A 19,943-nucleotide genomic window follows, 5' to 3' on the forward strand; every position below is an offset into this window, starting at 1 on the left:
ATATTTTTCCCCCTGCTGATCCGATCTAGGTCATAAATCCTCTCCGCTCTTTCTTCACCAGGGCAGAAGCACCTGGTCTCAGCCCTCAGAGGAATCAAGATGGTAATAATCCAAGAGAAAATAAGCATCATTATATATGGGAGCACTGGTACATTTATTTAGAGTGTTGCTCTCTGGATTATGTTGTTGACTTATCTTTTTTTTAAAAAAACAACACATCAGTGTGCTGGTGAAAAGCGCCAACAAGTTGCAGCCATCTTGGGGCAACCTCGTAGGGTAGTCAAAGCAAGAGAGAAAAGGTAGTTTTGCCATTGCCTGCCTTTGTGAAGGAACCCTGATCTTCCTTGGTGGTCTCTTGGTTTACCATCTCTGGGTTGGAATTACCTGGAGGTTTTGGGGTGGAGCCTAGGAAGGGCGGGGTTTCAGAAGCAGAGGTTACTTTAGGCAACTCTTCTTCTTCTTGGTGGTCTCCCATCCTGTTACTAACCAGGGCTGACCCTGCTTAGCTTCTGAGACCTGACAAGATCAGGCAAGACTGGGCCGGTTCCTTTGCTACTGCATTCATTTTGTGCTTTTGTAACCGCAGCTTGTGGGTTCTGTGGGGCAGAACTTGGAATGAGTTTGCAAGTTCAATTTAAAAAAAACAAAATGGTTTACTTTCTTAACATATAACATCAAACATCAACATTTAACATCACACTTCAAGGTTCTGTTCAGGTTGCATTTTCAAGTCCTTATATTTACAGTCTACTGATACTGCCAAGTCCAATTCTTCTTTGCAAGTGGGTTGGCTCCTGAAGACTCCAAGGGCTTGATGAACAGCCCTTCATTCAACATGATGAAGGTTTCCAGGAGAACTCTCACCCATTACAACCACAAAAAAGAAACCCTGACTAATCACAATCGGATCCTGCTGTGTGTGGATATATGATACTTGCTTTGGTGGTTTAACACTATTGGAACTGTGGTGCATCTACACTCTAAAGCTTGAGAAAATCCTCACAATGTGTTTTATATTTTTGTAAACTGTGGCGAGTGGGGCTATGGTTGAAGTATCTGTTTATATGTGTATGGCCTGTGGCTAATAAACATTGATTGATGATGAAAAGAAACCCTGAAACAATAAACTCCAACATTTATAACATAGCAAAAATAAACTACCACCTTCCCAGTAGTTCCCAACAACATTGCAGTTACCTTAACAAGGTGTTAAGGGCTTATACAACCAAGGTCCGAGTCTGGTAGCCTTGTCTCCTCCAACTACATGAGGTCTGCTGCAGCCTCTTCTGAGCATGGGGGTTACACTTTCAAGCACCATCCTGGTTAAAATTTGACGTTGGAGAGCTGACCCTTCAGAGAAGTCCTTCCATGGTTCGAGGGATGGGGGCCGCCTGGAGAGTCTTCTCTGTGGTGGCCCAGGTGCTCTGGAACACATTCCCCCTGGAGGTCCACCAGATGTCGACTCTGCAGGAGTTTAGGCAGCTGGCCAAGACCACCCTCTGACCCCAGGTGTACAGGTAATCCCTTCTGGGAGGTGCCTTCTCCTCCTTTTATGTGTTTCAAGGAGGGTGGGTTAAGGTGGGGTTTTAGAGGAGTTTTTAAGATGGTTTTATGATTGCAGTTTTATGGCATTTCATGATTGTACCCTGCCCAGGGACTGTGGTGATAGACAGGAAGTAAATGTACAATGAATGAATGGATGGATGGATGGATGGATGGATGGATGGATGGATGGATGGATGGATGGATGGATGGATGGATGGATGGATGGATGGATGGATGGATGGATGGATGGATGGATGGATGGATGGATGGATGGATGGATGGATGGATGGATGGATGGATGGATGGATGGATGGATGGATGGATGGATGGATGGGGAAGAAAGAATTTAACTCAAAATCGGGGACCACATTTTTTATTTAATCACTTCAGGGTGGTGCATACAGAATTCCGGGATATATTGCACTCTCCCCCAAAATTGACCTGATCCCCTAATGCACCCTTATTTGATCTCTTTACTTTGAACAGTTACCCAGCAGGCCGAAATTCAGCAGATGCAGCTTGCTGTGGCAAAGAAGTGCTTGGAACAGCGGTCATGCAAATTCTAAAGTCCTCGTTGGCAGTGTGTCGAGTTTAGTGATTCATCCAGCCCTGCACTGGAATACATTGGAAGTGTTAGTGTGATTTTTATTGACTTATTAAGTCAGTCGGAAAGCAGCCTGGTAGGACATCTGGAAGGCCCTGGCGTATACCTCATTCATTTTCATTCTCAGGAGCCCAGCTGTGATTTGCTAATTTCATTCAGGCAGATGGGGAGAGGGGAAAGAAAGAGGCAGGCTCTGTGGGACGCTTAATTAGGTATCTTTGCAACCAAAAGCCACCTAGGACGAGGATTCCTTGGAGGAGAAACTACAAACAATTAAGCTGGAGAGAGATCTGTGCCTTTGCAGTCGCCGAAGCTGTCTGGCATCACTAAAGAGCCTTCGAGTTCTCGAGACCTGGATTTTCCTTTCTTACAAGGGCTGCCAGCCTTCGGTAGAGGCTGGAGATCCCCTGGGATTACAACTGATTTCCAGCCAACGGAGATCAAAATATAGAGGCGTTTACAGCTGGAACCAGTTGTCTGTTGTGGGTTTTCTGGACTGTGTGGCCGTGCTCTGCGTGACCGTGTTCCCAGCCCGGTGACTAATGAAATGCCCCTAGAGATGCCCTCACTATTTTCTTTGTTTAGGTCTCAGTTATACCCTTGGGTAGAATGGGCTTAATTGTTTTTGTATAGTATTCCTTCAGAGGGAACTTTAGTTAGATCCTGTCCCTTTAAGAAGCCCTCTAGAGGCAAGAGCACTATAGTGTTCTTATTAGCTAGCAACCCCTTTTTTCAGTTTGAGGGAAGGAGAATATGAACTTGCGCCCCCCCCCCCTCTTAGTCTCAGGTGTCTGTGGAAGGCTGAAGGCAGCAATATCCCAGATGTATAGGATGTCAGAGACCTACAGCATTTCAAGCAATCAAGTTCCAACAGATTGCAAGAAAACAGAGCCCAGACAGAGAACACCAGGAGAACTTGGAAGAGGCACAAGCAAACTTTCTTAGAAGCAAGCAAGAAAGAATCGGTGCCTGCAAGCTCTTCAAGTGGCTTCCATCTCCAATTGTTTCCAGCATCACAAGTATTCTTTATTCATCAGACTTCCTGGGAGGAGTTAGTGTCCTAAATCCTTAATACTATTAAACCCTTCCTTTGAACTGTTGCTCATTTGTCTACGTGTCTTACATTCTGTTCTGGCCAAGCGCAAGGCACCTGATATCAGTTCGCTTGGAGAACAGGACAACTAAACCGAGGCTATCATATTTTGGCCACATCATGAGAAGACCAGCCATTGGAAAAGACAATAATGCTAAGAAAAGTTGAAGGCAGCAGGGAAAGGGGAAGACCTGACATGAAATGGATTGATTTTGTAAAGAGCAAGTTTAAAATTTCAAATATCTAGGACTCTGGTTTAGCAATAACCTGTCGTGGTCCACTCATCAAAAATATATATATTAACAGGCTCCCCAGTCAAGCATAAAATGCCACCACTTCTAAAGGAGGTTCTCAGTGGTGTGCCCTGGAGCCAGGAGTTAGGGAACCTGCAGACTCTACAAGATGTTCCAGGAACTGAGCAGATTCCCATTCAGCCTCTGTCAGCATGTGCCAATTGGCCACTACCGGCTGGTGAAAACTGATGGGAAATGGAGTTCCCAGGAACATTTGGAGGATCCTGAGCTGTCTCACCCACTACCTAAACAAACAAAGGGAAGCCCTGGGAGCAAAAGGCCTGAAGGAAAGAAAGAAAACAAGCATTGGCAGGAAGGGGGTGGGTTTAAAAGGAAAATCTAGGGAAATGCCTGCTGTCAGGGGGTGCCTGCTGTCAGGGGTGCAATTATTAAGATAGCAGCACCAAAATTTCAGAGTATCTTCGTGAGACCCTGCTGATGATACCACCCAGGTTTGGTGAAGTTTGGTTCAGGGGGTCCAAAGTTATGGACCCTCAAAGGTGTAGCCCCCATCTCCTATTAGCTCCCATTGGAAACAATGGGGGATGGGGGCACTTTCTTTGGGAGTCCATAACTTTGGACTCCCTAAACCAAACCTCACCAAACCTGGGTGATATCATTAGGACAGTCTCCTGAAAAATTCCTGAAATTTTGGTGCTGCTATCCTAAAAACTGTGCCCTCTGCAGGCCAAAACCAGAAAAACACTGAAAATATTAAAAATCCCACAAACGAACTTGCAGTTTTTGCGCCCCCCACAAGGTGGTGCCCAGGGCAACTGCCCACTTTGCCCAATGGGAGGAACGCCTCTGGAGGTTCTATCATTCTAGGGGCAACCAATATATTCCCCCAGCTCTGCAAGTTTTCAAAGCAAGGGCGAGAGCACAACTGCTTTATGGAGCGCCCATTTGGTTAACACCCGGCAACAGTGCCATTAGATCATTCCATTCTAAATTTCTGCATGAATTATTTGGCGTGCCAAACTGCGTCCCATGTGCAGTCCTATGTCTAGAATCTGGCCAATACTCTATAGAGGCCACTATCTGGTTGAACATCATAAAATGTTGGCTGCATATTCATTATCAAAGCTCCGACAACTCACTGACGCAACTCACCTTGAGAGAACTGCATCACTCTAAATGGTGCACAACAGTTACAACAAAGATTGGGGAACTGGGCTAGGATAGTGACTCTCTGAACATGCTAACCCTTACTGAGACATTTGCCCTCATCAAAGAGTGGCTACTAGCAATGGATTTGGTCCTCAGATCAAGATCTGCCAAAGGCCATTAACAGTAGGGTGTTTTGGAGGCCATTGATTCACAAGGCCGCCGTGAATCAGAAGTGACTTGAGGGTGCTTAGCACACACATGGGAATCTTCACTGTTAGATTCAAATGTTGCTTGCCTCAGACTAAGTCAAAGACTTTTTCACTATCTTGTAATCCACTTACTGATTGACTGAGGGGTTTTTTTTAAGAATCATGCTTGTAATCCTCTTGGGGGCCCAGTAAGAAAGGAAGACTGTAAATGAAATAATAAATAAGTGGCTATCATAAAATATGGGAGATATAGTAGAGTTATGGAAGTTATCATAAAATATGGAACATACAGTACGATCATCAAGTTGCAGCTGATCTACTGTTACCCAGAAATAGGGTTTTGGAGGCAAGAGACAAACAGAGACTGCCGCTATATTGGACTTCCCTGGTGGTCTCTCATTCGAGGCCAGCCCTACTTAACTTCCAAGATTTCATATAATCATAGAATCACAGAGTTGGAAGAGGTCCCAAGGGCCATCCAATCCAACCCCCTGCAATGCAGGAAGACACAATCAAAGCACTCCTGACAGATGGCCATCCAGCCTCTCTTTGAAAACCTGCAGAGAAGGAGATTCCACCACACTCTGAGGTAGTGTTGAACAGCCCTTACTGTCAGGAGGTTTTTCCTGAAGTTTAGGTAGAATCCCTTTTCCTGCACCTTGAACCCATTACTCCTGGTCCTAGTCTCTGGAGCAGCAGAAAACTAGCTTGCTCCCTCACCAACATGGCATCCCTTCAAATATCTAAACATGGCTATCATGTCACCTCTTAACCTTCTCTTCACCAAGATAAACATACCCAGCTCCCTAAGTCTCTCCTCGTAGGGCATGGATTCCAGACTTTTAACCATTTAGATTGCCCTCCTCTGGACCCGTTCCAGTTTGTCAATACCTTTCTTGAATTGCAGTGCCCAGATGACATTGGACTAACCTGGTCCATGGAAGTCCAGGCAATATATGGTGCATCTGATACCAAATACTTCCAAATATCATATATTTAAATCTAATATAACTGGATGTCAGATAATTGTACGTATTTGCAGAACAGACAGAGCAATTTCAGCGGATATTCAGCATCAAACTTCACCACGGTGTGGATTTTTAGCCAACAAATTGGTTTCCCCCCCAAGGCCCACGGAAATGGAAAAGCTCACAGCCTTCAGAGGTCACGACCCTGGTTCAAAATAGCCATGCGCACACCCTCTTTGCTAAAGACAAGTTTCCCTTACCTTTGCCTTTATAAATAACAAGGCTCGGCAAAATCTAGTTGACCGTACACAGGGGATATTTTTATACGTCGGGTATATTTAGGTCCGGAGTGTGTAACCAGAAACTCTGCCTTGCAACGTGAATCACCCCAGAGTAAGTTCAGCCAAGTAAATAGGCAAGAGATGTTCTGATAATCTCCACTTCCTCTTCGGCCTGCATACCCGTCAGTTAGAATTTTGTCAGCGAGTCATCGCTGCTTCGCTGTATACAAACATAGGCATGTTGCGCTGGGGGAAAAAAACCACACACACACACCACACACACAAATAGTCTCACAAATCAAAATGGCCATGCACACACAGAGAACAGTCTCACAAACCAAACTGGAAACAGCAGCTAGCGCTTCAACATGAGCCGTGAGCTTGTCAAATACTTTTTTGCATTCCAATCTGAGGAGGAGGAGAAGAGGAAGAGTAGTAGTAGTAGTAGTAGTAGTAGTAGTAGTAGTAGTAGTAGTAGTAGTAGTAGTAGTAGTAGTAGTAGTAGTAGTAGTAGTTGTTGTTTGGACTTGTACCCCACCTTTCTCTCCTGGAAGGAGACTCAAGATGGCTTACAAGCTCCTTTCCCTTCCTCTCCCCACAACAGACACCTTGTGAGGTAGGTGGGGTTGAGAGAGTTCTGAGAGAACTGTGACTGGCCCAAGGTCACCCAGCAGGAATGTAGGAGTGCGGAAACACATCTGGTTCACCAGATAAGCCTCTGCCACTCAGGTGGAGGAGTGGGGATTAAACCTAATCCAGATTAGAATCCACCTGCTCTTAACCACTACACCACCCTGGTAACCCAATTTCTGTGATGTTCAATAATTTATTTCAGGGGAGTAGCATGCTATTCTGACAAGCTTTTCACTCTGTTTCCAAGTAGGGAAACACCCTGTCATTTAAAGCCGCTCTTAGCCAATCTCTGGTTGCTGGGATTTCCTCAGGCATTGACCCTGATTAAAAACAAACAAACAAACATTCAAAATGTACATTTTCATCCCACCCAGGAATTGAGCTTGGCATGCACAGTTCTTCCTGCCTCCCTTGTGTTTTCACAATAACCCTGCAAGGTAGGGGAAATTTTTAATGGAATAGTTGTCATTTAGATAATTAAATTCACTGCCTATGCTTAATTTCATTACATCGTAATTTTATCCAACATCTAAACTGTGTTGTTTTGCAGGACTACCACAATTATTCATGTCAACAAACAGACACGATCACAGTCTTTTCTATCAGAAAGTTTTTAAAATGCACCCTGACCTCACTGAAACCAATTGTGACGGAAAGCAAGAGAGAATGACTTCAATTGTCCACTAGATGGCAATGCATCTATTTGTTTTCAAAGAACGTGGCATAATTTAGAGTCCCCTGTTTTTCCAAGAAAAATTATTTTGGTTGACTGGAAGCTGAAGGGATTCTAGTGTGCTTTATTATTGATTGTATGGTGGTGTCTGGCCGGTTAAGAGTATAGATGGGACTAAAATCTAGGAGGAGACTAGGGTTTGATTCCCTGCTCCCTCCGCGCCCATGAACAATAACAGACCTCTCTGAGATCTTGGAGTGCTGTATGTGGTTTCTGGGCTGTATGGCCGTGTTCTAGCAGCATTCTCTCCTGACGTTTCGCCTGCATCTGTGGCTGGCATCTTCAGAGGATCCTCTGAAGATGCCAGCCACCTCTGGTAAGGAACATGCCAGCCACAGACCAGGCTGTATCATCTGCTAAATTTCTGGCTTCCCTTAACTGAAGCACCACAAGCCTTAAGTAATGATCAACCGTAGAAAGCCTTCGGACAATACAGCCTCCTTATCCTCTGGCCGTGAAGGTGGGTTTTCACAGGTTGTGGCAGCGTGGTCTGGCTGTGAAAGCCTCCAACAAGACTCTTATCTGATGAACCAGATTTGTTTCCCCTCCTGATGTCAAAGATGAGATAGCGGGAAGACACTATATGATGTGGTAGTTTATGTAGTGCTAGTGATCTGTGTTCTGTGTAATGTAGTGTGATGTATATGTAATGGTGGTGTTCTGTGTCTTTGTTTATGTGTTTTGTGTGTTGTTTTTAGTGAGAAAATTTAAAAATAGATATTTTTAAAAACAGGAGTACTCCAAAAAATATTTACTATCTGTAAGGCCCCTTCCGCACATGCAGAATAATGCACTTTTAATCCACTTTCAATCCACTTTGGATGTGCAAAACAGCACAATCCGCTTGTAAACCACTGTGCAAAATAGCACAATCCGCTTGTAAACAATTGTGAAAGTGGATCGAAAGTGCATTATTTAACTGTATTTATATTTTTGTGCTGTACACCGCCCAGAGCCCTTCGGGGATGGGGCGGTTTAAAAGTTTAAGAAATAAATAAATAAATAAATAAATAATTCTGCATGTGCGGAAGGGGCCTAAGTTAAATAGCAATGCTAAATCTGGTCTCCGCTGGTTTACATTGGCTAATTTTCCTACTCAGAAATTCCCCCCAAAATGACACTGTTGCCTGAAAGCCTTTGATTAAAAATCCCTTTGTTTAAAAAAAAAATCACAAGCCAAATTAACTTTACAGATTAGGGAGTTACCATCAAAAAGAGCTTGGGCAAAATAAATTGTTTAAAGATAGGCTGGGTTTGTTGAAAAGTGGCAGGCAGCAAACCAAACCACTCTTCCGGCTTTCTCTTACTTTATTTGCATGCCTGGATTTCACCGGCTATGATGACTTCACACTTATGAACACTCAAAACTATTTATATTATGATATATGTGTGTGACAGGGAGCTTTTAGGCACAGGGCTGAGCTATTTTTAGGCTGGGGGATAATTTTTCCATGTATCAGGAAACAGAATGTGACTGGAAAAAAAAAGATTGATGCATCCAGTCGCAGCACCAGCTGATAACCAAAGGGAAGAACAGGAAGCTACAGTTGTGTGGGTTTTCTAAAGAGCAGGTAAAGATGTTATAAGATCAAAGCAAAAGATGTGGCACCTGCTTTAATGAATCCAGCGGGAGGGAGGGAGGGAAGGAAGGAAGGAAGGAAGGAAGGAAGGGGCCAACCAACCTCTTGTACATGTGCCTGCCCTCCCATCTGCTTGCTTGCCCTTCTCACCATCTACATGGCACTCCATTGCTTTGCCACATGGACCAGGGGTCTGCAACCTGTGGCTCTCCAGATGTTCATGGACAACAAATCCCATCCCTTCCACGTTTGGAATTAGCAATGGCCCCTTTGCAGAATAATGCCCTTTCAATCCACCTTCACAATTGTTCACAAGTGGATTGTGCAGTTTCGCGCAGTAAAATCCAGCTGCAAAGTGCATTGAAAGTGGATTGAAAATGCATTATTCTGCTTGTGCGGAAAGGGCCACTGTCTAGTGCGCAAAGGAATAGGAAGCCCAGCAGGGGGCAGGCAAGTGGTCAGCTAGACCTTTCACATGCCAAGCAAACACCCTACCTCTGAGCCATGGCCCTTTGCAAGGCCACCTTGTTTCCAAAGAATGAGGATATACACTTCATTTATACCCCATTTGTGTCCTAGACAGGGACCCAAGGCAGCTTATATCACTTCCCTTTCTTCCATTTTATTCTCTAAACAATGCCATAGGATAGATAAATCTGACAGTGTGTGACAAGCCCAGTTTTACCCAGCAAACTTCCATGGGGGAGTGAGGATCCGAACTTTGGTCCCCCCAGATGTCCTAGTTTGACATCTAATGCCTATACCATGCTGTCTCTCCTATGGTAAGACTAGAGAGGCCAAAGATTTAGAAAAAAATGTTTAAACCTCAAGGCTTATCATATTGAAGCAACACAACGCTCATGAGAGATTCAGATGGGCAACTATGTGGGTCTGAAGTGGCAGGAAAAAGTTGGAATCCAGTGGAAACTTTAAGACCAACCAAGTTTTATTCTTGGTATAACCTTGTGTACACTTCTTCATATATGAGGCAGTCTTGGCCCCTGGTCCAAAGCCATTTGAGGTCGAAGAAAGAAGAAGAAGAGAAAAGAAAGAAAAGAGAAAAGAGAGAGAAAAGAGAGACACTTCTTCATATATGAGGCAGTCTTGGCCCCTGGTCCAAAGCCATTTGGGTCCCGAAGAAGAAGAAGAAGAAGAAGAAGAAGAAGAAGAAGAAGAAGAAGAAGAAGAAGAAGAAGAAGAAGAAGAAGAAGAAGAAGAAGAAGAACAAGAACAAGAACAAGAACAAGAACAAAGGAAGGAGACAAGGAACAGACAAAAGGAAGGAACCACAAGAAGAACAAGAAGAACCAAGGAACAAAAACAAAGGAAACAACAAAGGAAGGGAAGGAAGGAAGAGAGTTAGGAAGAAGAGGATTAGGAAGAGGAAGTAGTAGTAGTAGTAGTAGTAGTAGTAGTAGTAGTAGTAGTAGTAGTAGTAGTAGTAGTAGTAGTTTGGATTGATATCCCCCTTTCTCCCCTGTAAGGAGACTCAAAGGGACTTACAATCTCCTTGCCCTCCCCCCCCACAACAAACACCCTGTGAGGTGGGTGTGGCTGAGAGAGCTCCAAAGAACTGTGACTAGTCCAAGGTCATCCAGCTGGCATGTGTTGGGAGTGCACAAGCTAATCTAGTACACCAGATAAGCCTCCACAGTTCAAGTGGCAGAGCAGGGAATCAAACCCGGTTCTCCAGATTAGAGTGCCCCTTAACCATTACACCACTACAGCTCTGTTGTTTTATATGTTTCTGAATAATTTCCTATTTTATTTTTCTCGGTTATAAATTTTTTTTTTTAAAAAAAACTTTTTAAAAATCATGTGAATGAGAGTTTGGCCCACAATGCATGGAAAACATCTGTCATTCCACCACAAATCATGTATGTACTATTAATCCATCAGGGAAACAAACTTAAAATAAGATTCAAGCAATTTAGTAGTAGATTACAACCGTATCTAATAAACAGATTGTATCCAACCTTTATTGTCAAGGCTTCTTCCAAAGAGTCGTGGGAACTCTGAAAGATCTGTCCAGCTTCCCAGAGTACCCCAAGGAGATTGGGCAAGTAATGTGGATACACCCTGCATCTGAAAAATAAGTTTCTAGGCTCCTGGGGCATGCCTTTTTGGTTCCCTTTGGCAAAGGAATTGAGCCTCAGGATTAGCTCCAGGGACAGAAGGGGGCGCTGGTTACCTTCTCCCAGAGGTTAGATTTCCGATCCCAGTTACCTGCCTAAAGAATCCCTGGGAACCATATCATTAGCCCGTTGCAATGTTTTACCTTGTGCTCTTCGACAAGGAAGAAGTCTGGGGTTCCTGCAACTCGAGAAGAAATGTATTTGTAATCTCACCTGTGAAGAGTCTGTTTTGCATGTTTTATTACAGTGCCCCTTGTATGCAGTGGTGGGATCCAAAAATTTTAGCAACAGGTTCCCATGGTGGTGGGATTCAAACAGTGGCGTGGCGCCAATGGGGTTGGGTGGGGCATGACGGGGGCGTGGCCAGGCATTCTGGGGAGGGGCATTCCTGGGTGGGGCTGTGGCAAGTACGCAGCCGCTGTGCCAGTCCTTGGGCAGGAAACAAATGCACGCAGGCGCAGGCTGCCACGCACGCCTGTGCACCTCCTGCTAGACTGCTTCAAGTTCTGCGTGCTACTGCTGAGAGGAGGGGCGTAACTAAGGAAAAAATCACGTGGCAAAATCACCCATCAGTAACCCCCTCCCCGCACACACAAATCATTAGTAACCTACTCTCGGGAACCTGTGAGAACCTGCTGGATCCCACCTCTGCTTGTATGTGTCGATTAGAGCCAAGCTCCTGGCCCCCTTGTTGATTGATCAAGTCAAGTCAAGTCAAGCGACTTACAAAAAATTGTATTTCTGCTCAATAACGAGAACAGTGTGATTCTGGAGGCCATGACCAAATTTCTACGTACTGTTATTTCAATACGTTCTTAACTATTCTTTCTATGGGTATTATTGTTCTGTTGTTTCTTATGCCAATAAAGGTTATGAAATGAAAAATGAATCCCTGGGAATACCAGGTCCCTTTTCTTCTTAAAAGAATGATGCTGACAGGATGCCCTAGAGTGTTTGTGGGCCCCAGAGAGGGATGCAGGGCCTGGGAGTCACTTGGCTCCTCTGGCACTACATACTGCAAACAGGGATTTGCCCTCTACAGTGGCCTCTTCCGTGCCAAGAGGGTTTCCAGAGGGTCACCTGCAGTGGCGTATCTACCTAGGGACAAGGGGTACCCCTTGTCCCCGGGCGCCACTCTCCTGGTCACATGGGGGTGCAAAATTCGCCCCCCATGTGACCAGGAAGTCCTGCTGCCTCGTCATTTTCACATGCCTCAACCTATCCGTGTCAGTCGAGGCACGCAAAAACGATGAGGCAGCAGGACTTCCTGCTGCCTCCAAGCACCCTCAACCCCCCCTGGACTCCCCCCTACCACCCTCCCTTCCTTCCTCCCCTCCCCAGTCAGAAGAGACTGCAGGCTGCAGGCTAGGAGCCCAGCCAGCAGGGGGAGGGGAAGTGGGCACCCTAGACCTTGCCCATGTCCATGGTGACATGGGCGGGGTCAAGGTCAGTGTGGGGTGGAGCCTGGGGGCATCAGGGGACGGAGCCTGGGGGCGGTGGGGCAGAGCCTGGGGGGCATCCTGGAGACAATTTGTCTCGGGGCGCCATTTACCCATGGTGCGCCTCTGGTCACCTGTGAAGAATCATAGCCTCCTGGGTCAGATACCTGGACTAAAAACAGGGGCTCTCTCCAAATCCTCCAATGCTACTAATATCTACTGCGCTGATCTCTGTGGTTTCAGGAACCAGAGAGACATGATCTGGACTCCTGAACTGGCAGACCTGGAAACTATAGAGCAGTGATGGTGAACTTTTTCAAGGCCGAGTGCCCAAATTGCAACCCAAAACCCACTTATTTATCGCAAAGTTCCAACATGGCAATTTAACCTGAATACTGAGGTTTTAGTTTAGAAAAAAATGGTTGGCTCCAAGGTGCGCATTACTCGGGAGTAAGCTTGGTGGTAGTCGGTGGCTTTGCCTTGAAGCAATCGTGCAACTCTTCCAACAGGTGAATCACGACCCTAGGAGGGTTCACTCAGAAGCAAGCCCCATTGCCAGCAACCAAGCTTACTCCCTGGTAAAGGATCATGCTTTAGTTCTTCACATGAAAATCAGTGGGGTTTAACAGCACTTAATAGGGTTACCTACACTGCTTCCCCAAAACTAGGTCTTAGGTTCAATGCTAATAATCAAGCCCAGCAGTTCAAGCCAGCCTAGATGTGTGTGTGTGTGTGGGGGCCCACAGAGAGGACTCTGAGTGCCACCTCTGGCACCCGTGCCATAGGTTCACCGCCACTGCTATAGAGGCCACCAGTAGCTAAACTCCCAAGTCCAATTGACTGACCCATCTAGTGAGTTTTGGAACTTGTGGGCTGAGCGCCCACCAGATAACTTTGCAGACTGCTGCGAATTCAGACATGTCATCCAAACATCATCTTCACAGGAGGTATTTAGGGCTCAGATAGTAGACATGCTTAGTAGATCCAGCGTGGGGTAGTGGTTATGAGCAGGTAGACTCTACTCTGAAGAACCGGGTTTGATTCCCCACTTCTCCCCATGAGCAGCAGACTCTTATTTGGTGAACCAGATTTGTTTCTCCACTCCTACATTCCTGCTGGGTGACCTTGGGCTAGTCACAGTTCTTCAGAATTCTGTCAGCCCCACCTGCCTCACAAGGTGTCTGTTGTGGGGAGAGGAAGGGAAGGAGTTTGGAAGCCACCTTGAGAAGCCTTATAGGAGAGAAAGGTGGGGTATAAATTGGAACTCTTCTACTTGTTGGAAGTAATGGGGGTTGCCTCGCCTGGAAAGGTTTAGGTTTTGATTCAAAAGGCTGTGTCTGAAAATTCCCTTATGGCGCTTAGGAAAATAGAGGCTGTTAAATACTCTGGTGGATCAAGCTACTTCGCTGCCTTGGGGGCGGGGAGAACACCCCCCCTCTGCCACACCTGGTATTTGGAGAGGGGGCAGACCCTGTCGCCCCCTGTTTGTTCTCCTGTACATCTATCAGCTTTGCTTCATCATCTTCAGCAGAGAGAAGAAAAGTGTGTGTGTGGGGGGGGTTCCCCCTCTCTGAAAAAAAGTATTTATCCCACCTTTTCCTACCAGGGAATGCTCAAGAAAGGGCTCCATGTGCTTGTCCTGAGGGGCGGGGGTGCAAGCTTGTGGAGGGGGGGAAGGGGGGAAATCCCACCTGTTGGTAGGGGTGAGGAGCAGGTGCATTGATTATCTTCTTCCAGCCTTTCCCCTCACCTAGGCCGGCTGTTGAAAGCATCTCCTTGAATAAAAGGAGAAACCTCCAGATTCAGAAAGATGGAGTGGCTGAATAGAAGAGGAGTTTGGATTTATACCCCACCTTTCTCTCCTGTAAGGAGATTCAAGGTGGCTTACAAACTCCTTTTCCCTTCCTCTCCCCGCAACAGACACCTTGTGAGGTAGGTGGGGCTCAGAGAGTCCTGAGAGAACCGTGGCTAGCCCAAGGTCACCCAGCAGCAATGTAGGAGTGCAGGAACACATCTGGTTCACCAGATAAGCCTCTGCCACTCAGGTGGAAGAGTGGGGAATTAAACCTGGTTCTCCAGATTAGAATCCATCTGCTCTTAAGCACTACCCCATGCCAGCAAAAGAAAATAAGGGGTAGCTAAATGAATGGCAATTTGGTGAGTCAGGGAGGGTGAAGGAAAAGAGATTATTTGACACATGCCCCACGGTTTGATTGGCTTGACTTGCAATTCTCATCTGGGGAAAAGTACATTTCGGACTGGAAGATTGGATAAATCTGGGAATTGTAGGTGTCTGGGACTGTTCTTCTTGCAGGACTCTAAATCGGTCCCCAGGAATTTGATAGTCCAGCAGCGCCTTAAAGACCATCAGGATTTGAGGCGAAGGCGGGGCTGAGCTTTCCAGAATCAGGATCCCCTTGGCCGAAGGCCAATGGAAAAGGTAGAGTTGGGGGGGGGGCTGTTTCTCCATTAGGTGTGGCCAACTTTTCAATAGGTCTCTCTCAGAGCACAATCCTGAACATGCCTTCAGAAGCAAGCCCCATATTATGCAATGGGGCTTACTCCCAGGGAACGATCCTTATCCTTCTTATCCTTACCATAGCATAGAGCCATGGTGTAGTGGTTGAGAGTAGGTGGACTCTGATCTGGAGAACCGGGTTTGATCCCCCCCCCCCTTCCATGGGCTCTTGCCTGGTGAACTGGATGTGTTTCCCAGTTCCTCCACATGAAGCCTGCTGGGTGACCTTGGGCTAGTTACAGTTCTCTCAGAATTCTCTCAGCCCCACCTACCTCACCAGGTGTCTGTTGCGGGGAGAAGAAGGGAAAGGAGCTTGTAAGCCACCTTGAGTCTTCTTACAGGTGAGAAAGGTGGGGTATAAATCCTAACTCCTCCTTTTCCTCCTCTTTTTCGTAAGAAGGAAATGGGCGGAGCGATCCTATCCTATGCAGAATTATCCCACTGAAATGAATGGGCTGAGACAGGAGTAACTCTTGAGGATTGCACTCCTGTCGGTTCCAAGGGATCCAATCCAAAACAAGCGTCACCCTCCATTATCGGTAGGTTTTGCCATGAAGAGAAAAGTCCTGAATGTTGGAAGAAAGGGACTTTACGCTGTTTCCTGCCTCATCCTACAGAGGGGTTTTTTACTAGCGAGCTAGTGGCTAGATAGGGACTTAGGAATTTGTCACCTTTGCTCTATCATGCTGACTCTATCCCTTTGATGTAGACTGATACTCTTAGGGACTTCCTCCCTTGCTTCCTCCTTCTTCTCTGAACCTCTCCATCTTACCTTCACCATGCCTAGGGAGAGGATGTGTCTCCTACACATCTGCCTCCATCCAGCTAGATTAGACTAGATAGTGAACCTATCTCTCTACCTTTCTATCCAGAATGGAGTTCACTAATAAATACTCTTTTCATTAGATTAGAAACTACAAATGACTCTGACTTTCTTTTGTGTCTGAAGTTCTCTCTAGCAAGCTCAGCCACGCGTGTGTGCTCAGGTAAGCGTCCCTGTGTTCAGCCTTTGTGCCGCTCTGCTACTTTTCAAGGGGAAACACACGCACCAGGTGTGGTTCTCCCAACACTGAAGATCTGCGCAAAGCATAAGTTCTCGGTTCCGCCGGCCGCCACCAGGACTGACTATGGCCATGTTCATTTCACACACCCCCCCACACCCCCACCCACGCAAGTAATAAACTTTGCCACGAACTCAGTCTCAGGGTTTGTAACGCGCGTCTCTTCCAGTACGATCCTATGCCAACTTGTATGGGACTGAACCCTATTGAATGAAGTGGAGCTGACTCTCGAGGGCTTCTCCGCGGTTCTCTTTCATCCAAAGGGGCTGAGGGCTATGTAAGCAGTGCGCAGGAATGCTGCCCCGCAGCCCGATTCTATGCTCGTTGGATCCGGCAGGAGTCCCGCTGAGATTAACGAGTGTACGGTAAATCCGTTCCAGACTGCAGCCTTCACTCGAGAGCTTTTCGGCGCCCAGCCTGACCCTGTTGGCTCGAAAGTCAGTCCTACTGAATTCAATCCCTCTTGAGTCTTGGTAAGAAAGGCGGACTCTAAATAATGTTAATTGATTCATGGGACTTTGCACCTAGATACAGGGGTCTGCAACCTGCGGCTCTCCAGATGTTCATGGACTACAAATCCCATCAGCCCCTGCCAATTGGCCATGCTGGCAGGGGCTGATGGGAATTGTAGTACATGAACATCTGGAGAGCCGCAGGTTGCAGAACCCTGAAACAACACGAGGTCTACTTGGAGTCCTACTCAGGTCTGTTGGAGCGGGGGTGGGGGTGGCGATTACACCCCGGAAAGTCTTAACCAGTAGCAAGGAAAGACTCCAAGGTAAGATGAGCTTGTGGTCAGCCCTTAATGGGGGCAGCTGGAAGTTTCAAGGCCCTGGCGCTTGCCTCGGGCCCTCTGGCTTGAACCGGGGGAAAGGGGGGGGGGTCGTGTCCACGATCAGAGAAGGGACTCAGCATTCTGGGTAGTGTAGTGGTTAAGAGGGGTGGACTCTAATCTGGTGAGCTGGATTTGTTTCCCGCTCCGCCACATGAACCCTTTCTTTCTTTCTTTCTTTCTTTCTTTCTTTCTTTCTTTCTTTCTTTCTTTCTTTCTTTCTTTCTTTCTTTCTTTCTTTCTTTCTTTCTTTCTTTCTTTCTTTCTTTCTGCTACTAATCGACAGATTTCTTTCTTTTCTTTCTTTGATGCAACTTATCGACCGGTTTCAACCGGCTTCACAGACGTTTAGCTCTGAGTTCAGGATGGAGACTAGATTTGCGACCAACCTTCCCGTTAATAGAGGCCAAATGGGCAGGAGAAGCTTTTCATAGCTTGCAAGTGAATAACCTCACCTGGCCAACAACCTCCCATTCAGCTTCCGTAAAAGAAAGAGGACCCTTTCTCCCGGGCAGAGAAGGCGGCCGGCAGTGGGATCGAGCGATCTCGCCAGATCTCGGGACCTGAGCAGGCTTGGTACTTGTAAGGGAGACCACCGAGGAAGACTCTGCAGAGGAAATGGCCAACCACTTCTGCCTCTCCTTTGCCTTAAACATTCTTTGCTGGGGCCAGGGTGGGCAGAGGTCAGTTGTGACTGGAGGGCACCTCTAGCCCTGGGTAGCTGCTTTTCCTCGGAGCTTGGAAACAAAGCAGGTTGGTACTCGGATGGGAGACCTCCAAAGAAGGCTCTGCAGAGGCACGGATGGCAAACCACCTCTGCTCATCTCTTGCGTCGAAAGCCCTTCTGCTGGGGTCGCGCTGAATCGGCGGTGACTAAGAGAGACTTGGCTGCCCTAATAGGGACTGAAAACTCCAGCCACAGGAAAGGACGTGACTTGGCTCAGGCGGGACTCGTGGCGGTGAAAGGAACTCTTAACGCCGGACCTGTGGCACAAACGCGCCGACGTCGGACTGTTTTTACCCGAATTTGGCTGAGGTTGCGCACAGGCGCACTTACTCGGGAGTAGGTTCTGCCGGGTGGGAGCAGGAAAGCTCTACTCCAGTCGCCGCTTCGCCCAGGGACTGTTGGGCATCGCGCCAGCTTCCAATCCCAACCCCTCTCTAAACACTCCTGTCTGGAAACCGCCCCCCATGGAAATCGGGTGGGCTTTCGCGAGACTCAGGCGAGGACCCACCTCAATGGGCTCCAGGTAGCGGTTGGGCACCCTACCTGCGTCCCACCTGCGCAGGGTCATCTTGACCCAGGGGCAGGCCCAGGGCCCCACAACCTTAAGGGCCCCAACCTAATCTCTGTACGTTGTGCCTGGCTGTCAATAAATAAACACTATCCTATTCTAAACTGTCAATATTTGTTATTGGAAAATGCATGTGTAGCCTGTGTTTTGCTAAAGGTAATGAACAATATTAATGTTAATTGTCATGATAACAAGTGGACGTTGCTGGTTTAGTATCGCGGTCACCTCTGCAACCACAGGTGCGCTGCTTTGCCCGGAGGCATGTAATGCTGTTCAGACGGTCCTACACCTGCAAATTGATCCTACTGTGTGTTGGAAGTGAAGGACTTTACGCTGTTTCCTGCCTCAACCTACAGAGGGGTTTTTACTAGAGAGCTAGTGGCTAGATAGGGACCTAGGGATTTGACACCTTTACTCTATCATGCTGGTTCTATCCCTTTGATGTTAGACTGATACTCTCAGGGACTTCCTTCCTTCTGGCTTCTTCCTGGACCCCTTCTCCTCTTCTATTCCTACCATGCCTAGAGAGAGGATGGGTGCTCCTCGCATCCATCTCCATCCAGCTAGATTAGGATAGCATAGTGAACCTATCTACCTACCTTTCTATCCAGAATGGAGTTCACTAATAAATACTATTTTTATTAGATTAGAAACTACAACTGACTCCGACTTTCTTTTGTGTAAGCTTGCCGCACTTTGGGATCCATCACGCACACGCACGTTCTAGCCACCCGTGGCGCTCTGCTAACTACGATAAGGGGTAATCTCCAACTACCAGGAGCACTTATCCCAACACTGTGGATGTTGACTGGAAGAAATCCCATTGAAGCTGCATGGGTTGCATGACCTCACAACCTTGGCCTTGCTAACCTACCCATTGACGAACGTTGGGTTTACAGCTGAGTAGACAAATGTAGGACCTTTCTCTTGGCTGCCCAAGAATGCCAGGGCTCTGACTGCCGATTCCTTATCCAACCACTCCATAATGCTAAAGTATTAATGGGATGAATGCGCTCGAGGATTGTCTTTATTGCTATTTTTTTAGCCAGGGACACCAAACGCTTGTGGCAAAAGAACCTTACATTGCAGAAATGTAGGGGAAAGAAACAATTCCTATCTGCCTGGTTCTGCCTTTTTATAGGGCTGCAGAGGACAATCCTATACATTTTACTCAGAAGCAAACTCCATTAATCTTGACAGAACTTGCCTGCAGGCGCCAGTGTTTACAGTTACACAGAACTTAAGAACCAGTTACACAAAGCATAGGCTTCGATCCTATGAAGGCTTCTCCTTTGGAGTAAACCCCTTTCCCAGTTGCTGTGCCGGCATGGGTCTCCTGAAAGCAGCTAGTTTCATTACTGTGGCCAAAGGAAAACCCAAAACAGAAAAAGGAGAAAGATCCCAACACAGAAATAAGAAAGGAGGAAACTACCCAAGTGAATTCCTCTTACAAAATATAGACTAATGATACACCTATAAATATAAAAAGTCTATATATTGCTGCAACAAACACAAATATTCAAGTGTGTCTCAAATATAAAATATGTCTTAACAGCACTTCAAAATGTACGGAATGGATAAATAACCACTGTGGATTTTATGTTTGTCACATGA

Source organism: Sphaerodactylus townsendi, linkage group LG10 (assembly GCF_021028975.2).
Source record: "Sphaerodactylus townsendi isolate TG3544 linkage group LG10, MPM_Stown_v2.3, whole genome shotgun sequence".
Taxonomy (NCBI): Eukaryota; Metazoa; Chordata; class Lepidosauria; order Squamata; family Sphaerodactylidae; genus Sphaerodactylus; species Sphaerodactylus townsendi.